Source organism: Brassica rapa, unplaced genomic scaffold (assembly GCF_000309985.2).
Source record: "Brassica rapa cultivar Chiifu-401-42 unplaced genomic scaffold, CAAS_Brap_v3.01 Scaffold0259, whole genome shotgun sequence".
Taxonomy (NCBI): Eukaryota; Viridiplantae; Streptophyta; class Magnoliopsida; order Brassicales; family Brassicaceae; genus Brassica; species Brassica rapa.
Window position 1 is genome coordinate 15001 of NW_022610203.1, and position 7500 is coordinate 22500.

General features: G+C 40.0%; 1 long non-coding RNA gene across 1 annotated transcript in view; it reads left to right on the forward strand.

Annotated features, from left to right (window-relative positions):
• LOC117129938 overlaps positions 1-7493 on the forward strand; it is a 10230-nt gene extending 2737 nt beyond the window's left edge. Inside the window, exon 2 of the long non-coding RNA XR_004453444.1 lies at positions 1-7493. This exon is cut by the window's left edge and continues 654 nt beyond it. This is a non-coding gene — a long non-coding RNA (uncharacterized LOC117129938).
• The last annotated feature ends 7 nt before the right edge of the window (positions 7494-7500 follow it).

Sequence of the window (7500 nt, forward strand, 5' to 3'; positions counted from 1 at the left end):
AGAAACAATGGACAAACTAGAAGGAAACAAGTTCCCTCAGATTTTGAAAGAAAAATCGCCTAAGACCTTGAAAGAAAGTGATCGAAAACTATACCAAATGATCCCTACTGATTTAAAACTATGCTACAAATATCAGTATGATAAGAGGCAATAGAGGTGGTGACTATAAAGACATAGCCCACGAAATTATACACTATATGGCAAGATAGGATTAGCCACCCTAAAGTTTAAACTTGATGCAAAGAAATTGAAAAGGCACAAAGTTATCCCGTAAAGATCTCACGTTGTGAAACATGTACACATAGGGAAACTTATTAGGCTTAATAATCCCAAAGCACCACGACCTTATAGTATGGTCATGAGGGGGAGAGAGGATAAAACCCATGATCAATACTACAAGTTCGTGTACCAATGGTCTAAAGACCATGTTATATGGCTCGACCATTACTCGACCATTACCCGGCCAAAGAGAGGCCATGATACAAACGGCCAAACCAAAGAGGCTATCACCTATAAACAGCTTGGCCACGACCTGGCCATGACTTGGCCGTGACTTGGCCTCATAGTGCAGCCTTGGCAGCACACAGTCCATGACTCGGCCAAAGAGGCCGAAGAGACCATGAGAGACAACGGCCTGGCCACAAAGGCCATAACCGGCCGGAGAGGCCATTACCTATAAGAGGTTCGGCCATTACCTATATGCTTGGGGACATTATGAATTTACATGTACAGAATGATAATAAGATCATATGCATCAGGCCATATAAGTGAGCATAGATATTCCCATCTAAAGAATGAATACGGGTCATTAAAACCAGACATACACCATCTTAAGAGTTCATTGAAATAAACCACCACATACATATGTGTGCCGTCTAAGATGGAACCTCATAAGAGGATTGGGAATATATGTTGGATAGGAGTATTACTTTCTCCACGAATTCAAAGAGACCTTGAGCCAAAACATGGGTGATTGAATAAAGGCCAGGTACGGATTGCATGACCAAAAGCATCCGACTATCCAAACATTAAAGGAGAAAGATTATAAGCTGGATAAAGAAAGAGTAAAGGAATGATAAGAATGGTTTTAACCATCATTGTCTTGGCAAGATCCTCGGACCAGAGAACATGATATAAGACGTCCAAAGAAAGATAATATAAAGCTGTCCAATTGAGAAGCTAATCGACATGCCAGACACTGACCCGAAAAAGAATGACTAAGTCATAACCAGCTTAGCACCATATGAACGTCCTAGAAGAGACATAATCAAGTTGCTATAGAGTCTATACAAGATAGACCAAGTGTTCCATAAGAGAAAGGAAACTCGGATAGAAAGAAAAGGTGCATAGAATGATAGATCCGAAGTTATAAGAGAAACCATACAGACATTGAGAAAAGGCTGCGCAGCTACACATCTAAGGTACCAAACCATGTAGTCTTGGGACGCCAAGCTACTAGGTAACAAAGGTCCTAGATAATGAAATCTCAAAGTGATCAGATCATGTCTGGAACATAATGGAACCACATGAAAGTGTCGACACACACACACATGAACATCTATATAAAGATGCATAAGAGAATAGCACTTGAACATAAAGAGATAAGCGAGGATCATGAACCCACGAATGAGTACTCATCATACAATCATAGAATCATAAAGATTATAAAGAATAGAAAAGATAGACGTGGAAGTTCAAGTATCTAAAGAGAGATGAGCGTATTGGCCATGTACATATACAGAAACGCCATCCGATAAACCAGTGAAATAGATGGATCTTGTGTGATAAAGAAACCGTGAGAGAGGACACATGATCACGTGGCCTAGAGTGCCCATGTCCTCCTACTAACAGCATTAGATCATAGCTTGTTACACAAGGTATTCACAAAGATCAAAGGAACAGATTATAAGGAGATAAAATCCTATGTGGTGAATGCTGCTACAGATTTTCGGAATTGAAAACAGTCTGGTCATAAGAAAGAAAAAAGATACACTGATGTAGTAAGCAGCATATGGATCACTGGATAAGATAATATATTATAAGAGAACAGCTTTGTTCCTAAGCTGATTCATGGACTAAAGCAAAAGCAGCTGCATATAGTATATAAAAGAAATTGATCACACATGATCATTGATCTTGGAGTTGTATAAAAGACAATCCAATAAACAGTCCATATACATAAGAGGTTTTATAAAGAAATTCCTTGTGCTTATACTAAACCTAAAAGAGGTTAGTAAATATAGAATAAAATCTATGTGAGTGACTGGCTAAAACGTCCAGCACACCAGCTGAGAGCATCCGGCTCTCTGGCCAAAAGCGTCCAGCCCTCAGGCTAAAGACGTCCGGCCTATCAGCTCAAAGAGCGTCCAGTTCTTCTAGACACGTCCAGCTTTTAGACCTTAAGAGGCGTCTGAACCTTCTTGGTCATGGGCTAAAAGAAACTAAAGATCAACCATCAGGTTGCAATCCGACATCAGATCCCTTAAGGATCCAGCAAAGCAGAATGGTCTGCTGCTGTATGAACTCCATAAAGCTTTGTCATAAGATTAAGAGGAGACATCTAATCTGTCGGATACCAAAGAAGTATTGTAGCCCATAAAGCTTATGAGATCTATGACCTAAGGTCATGAGACGTCATTAAGATAGGAATGCAAAGAATAAAGAATACAGCATTACCTAAGGCAAGAAAGATCGATGTCCATACATGAGAGTGTGTTCGGCCGCAGAGCCATGATAAGAGATTGTAAACCTCAAAGCAATAATCATTGAACACTCATAAGATTAATGAATGGACAAGTATGGACGTGGCCTATGAACTAGACATGAATCGACCAGATTGAAACATGGTCGAATGATAACTGTCCATAAGTACTTGGTCTGTCCGACCTAAGTAAAGAGTTTGATAAGTAGACAAACACGTCTAGACTATGGACAGATATAAACACGTTTTGTAAAGACCAACAAGTGATCCCTGATTACAATGTGGTTCACATTGATTAGCACACATGCTTTAAACGGGACACTAGATGTCAAAGGACATGAGAGACGACCATGAAAGGTCGAAGTGGTCTAGTTACGGTTCAGTACAGAAACTGGCCGATTACTCCCATTCTATACCTACAGGATAGATCACGCATCAAGATGCATAGTATGTAGAACCTACACGGAGGTTCACATCAGGGGGAGTAGTGCGTGTTGTACTCTTTTTCCTTCATCATGGTTTTGTCCCACTGGGTTTTCCTGATAAGGTTTTAATGAGGCAACATTAAGCGTACTACAAATCCTGTATGGTTATGGCATCCAAGGGGGAGTGTTATGAACATGTGTGGATTGCCATTAACCAAGACAAGAAGAGAAGGCCCATCAGGCCACGACCAGGCCCAACCACGGCTGTGTCCAAGAGAGAGAGAGTCGGCCACATCCTAACCGACTTAAGGAGAGAGAGAACCAACAGCAAGGAGGAGAGAGAGTCGGCCAAAGCCTTGGCCTACTTAGGATATAGATAGTTTCCTTTTTCCCATGTATTAGTAGTTTTCCTATTTCATGTAGGATTAGGATAAGTACTCTTTCCATTTATCTCTATCTTATAATCCTTATATAAGGAACCCCTTTTGATGATTAATAATAACACAGAACAATTATACACGAATTCTCTATTGTTCACAACACGTTATCAGCACGATAGTCCCTAAATCCCTGAGACAAAACCATAACCTAAAATCCGTCACACATAAACCCTAAATAAGGCGGAACTTCAAATCGATCTATCTCTCCAACCCCGACGAACCAGACGACGAGCCACATATCAAATTGAAGCTTTGTACGAGACGAATCCATCAGCGCAAACCGTTCGTCGATCCGATCGAAAACGCGCCCACACGCGCAGAAACAATACACGGCGCCGACTTAAGTTCTTGGAACCCTAATCCGAGCCAACAAGATTTTTCTATCCAAATTCAAATCTTGTGAAAGATAAGTTCATCATACCTTAGTTATTTGATGATACCTTGTTTAGATTATGATGTTGATGTAATCTAATACTCTTTGTTTTCTTTATTGTTTCATGAGCTGAAGAGGAGTTAGTGCGAAGAACCCTAAACTGTTCTTGCTTGAATTCTGGCTTGCATACATCCGATCAGGTCCAGCCCTAAGGTGTTCCTGATCCTAGACGCCCTCAGCTCCCTGTTCAAAACAAAGCCAGTCCACGTTCCAAGTGAGACAACTCGCAATCTAGATCAGCTTGCATTCGCGAAACAGACAGCACGCGTCCGAGGTTTATCCGTCCATCTTGGTGGTCCGGTTCAACCCTACAAACAGAGGTATACCGATTAATCTGAGAACCTAGTGATCAAACCTAAAACCCTAAGAGTTCTTGATCACTAGATTGAAATCGATTCCAACTAGAACATGTTTGATTGTTTGATTGTCTCTGATTTAAATTATAAGAGACCCTAAATCTGGAATCAAAACACTAAACCTTAAAAGCTAGAATCCGACTTTAAAAGTGCTCTTGCTTGATTGAAATCTTGATTGATTGAGGTTTAGGATTGATAGATTGATTGATAGATCTAATCTCTAAATTCGAAATCCTTAAAAGCCTTGAAACCCTTAATCGGCTACTTGAAAGTTTAAAAATGGTTTTTGAATGAGAGTTAGGTTGCTAGATTGATTGATCCTAAAATCTAGTTGAAACATTACCAACCTTGAAATTGGTAAACTTGATATGTATTGTGTGGCATAGTATTTTGTCATGAATCATATTGGACGACCGTAAGGTCTAATACATTGTACACACTTGCGGCCTTGTGCCCTTGATTGATTGAAAGCCGTGTAGCTTAGTGTACATCTAAGAGGCCGTGTGGCCTAGCATCCGGATGATCATATATGACCCGGACTGCATCATGATCCGATCCTTAAGATCGTTGTATCACATACTAATCGTGGAAGTCTAAGGCATTACATCACAAAGCCGTATGGCCTTATATCCGGATGGATATATAAACCAGATTATAACATGAACCAATCTCTAAGATTGCTGTATCACACTAACATGGACGTGTGACCTGACTCACACCATGATCGATTGTTCTCATAGATGCGTAAGAACTTGTTTGTGGCCGAGCTTGCTATATCATGCGGCTGCATGAGCCACATTGTGAACCTAAATTTTAAATGACAATGTGACTCAGATATCGAAAAGGGATTTGGTGATACAATCACCAAGGAAAACAATGAGAATGAATTGGTACAGGATTCCATCATCTCATTGAAGGTCTAAAAGATCAGTACATCATTATGGAAAATCCACTAGACTTTGGGTATGCTTCACAGCATAGAAATTACCACCAGAAAACGGTGTTGCTTCCAAAGGCTAGAAATGACTGGAAAGAATCTAAGATTCTTGGATTACAAAGTCATGGATGAGTACAACTCAGTCTTGTTTAAAGACAGTCTCGATGCTGAGACTTTGTGGCCGAAAATTTTAGTCTTGTTTAAGGCTTCACCACTTATACTGACCTAATCACATGTCTGCTTCTGGCAGAGACCAAATTTTCGATACGACTAGTCTTATTGCTTTATGATTGCAATTGTGTTTTAACCTAAGGATCATTCACGATTTTTTTTATACAAAGGAATTGGTTTTAAGTTTATTGAATCTTGCCTGATCTTACTTGAACATATGGATGTTTTTAAAGTATTGCCTAAAGGGCATAAAACCAAGAAATCATGAATGGTATAGCAAGCATAGTAAAGAAACTATGGCTAAGGCATTTGCCTATAAGGCATTATATACACCCAAAGAAAACGTGGTCCATTGAATGGTTTCCAAATAAGAAACAATGGACAAACTAGAAGGAAACAAGTTCCCTCAGATTTTGAAAGAAAAATCGCCTAAGACCTTGAAAGAAAGTGATCGAAAACTATACCAAATGATCCCTACTGATTTAAAACTATGCTACAAAGATCAGTATGATAAGAGGCAAGAGAGGTGGTGACTATAAAGACATAGCCCACGAAATTATACACTATATGGCAAGATAGGATTAGCCCCCCTAAAGTTTAAACTTGATGCAAAGAAATTGAAAAGGCACAAAGTTATCCCGTAAAGATCTCACGTTGTGAAACATGTACACATAGGGAAACTTATTAGGCTTAATAATCCCAAAGCACCACGACCTTATAGTATGGTCATGAGGGGGAGAGAGGATAAAACCCATGATCAATACTACAAGTTCGTGTACCAATGGTCTAAAGACCATGTTATATGGCTCGACCATTACTCGACCATTACCCGGCCAAAGAGAGGCCATGATACAAACGGCCAAACCAAAGAGGCTATCACCTATAAACAGCTTGGCCACGACCTGGCCATGACTTGGCCGTGACTTGGCCTCATAGTGCAGCCTTGGCAGCACACAGTCCATGACTCGGCCAAAGAGGCCGAAGAGACCATGAGAGACAACGGCCTGGCCACAAAGGCCATAACCGGCCGGAGAGGCCATTACCTATAAGAGGTTCGGCCATTACCTATATGCTTGGGGACATTATGAATTTACATGTACAGAATGATAATAAGATCATATGCATCAGGCCATATAAGTGAGCATAGATATTCCCATCTAAAGAATGAATACGGGTCATTAAAACCAGACATACACCATCTTAAGAGTTCATTGAAATAAACCACCACATACATATGTGTGCCGTCTAAGATGGAACCTCATAAGAGGATTGGGAATATATGTTGGATAGGAGTATTACTTTCTCCACGAATTCAAAGAGACCTTGAGCCAAAACATGGGTGATTGAATAAAGGCCAGGTACGGATTGCATGACCAAAAGCATCCGACTATCCAAACATTAAAGGAGAAAGATTATAAGCTGGATAAAGAAAGAGTAAAGGAATGATAAGAATGGTTTTAACCATCATTGTCTTGGCAAGATCCTCGGACCAGAGAACATGATATAAGACGTCCAAAGAAAGATAATATAAAGCTGTCCAATTGAGAAGCTAATCGACATGCCAGACACTGACCCGAAAAAGAATGACTAAGTCATAACCAGCTTAGCACCATATGAACGTCCTAGAAGAGACATAATCAAGTTGCTATAGAGTCTATACAAGATAGACCAAGTGTTCCATAAGAGAAAGGAAACTCGGATAGAAAGAAAAGGTGCATAGAATGATAGATCCGAAGTTATAAGAGAAACCATACAGACATTGAGAAAAGGCTGCGCAGCTACACATCTAAGGTACCAAACCATGTAGTCTTGGGACGCCAAGCTACTAGGTAACAAAGGTCCTAGATAATGAAATCTCAAAGTGATCAGATCATGTCTGGAACATAATGGAACCACATGAAAGTGTCGACACACACACACATGAACATCTATATAAAGATGCATAAGAGAATAGCACTTGAACATAAAGAGATAAGCGAGGATCATGAACCCACGAATGAGTACTCATCATACAATCATAGAATCATAAAGATTATA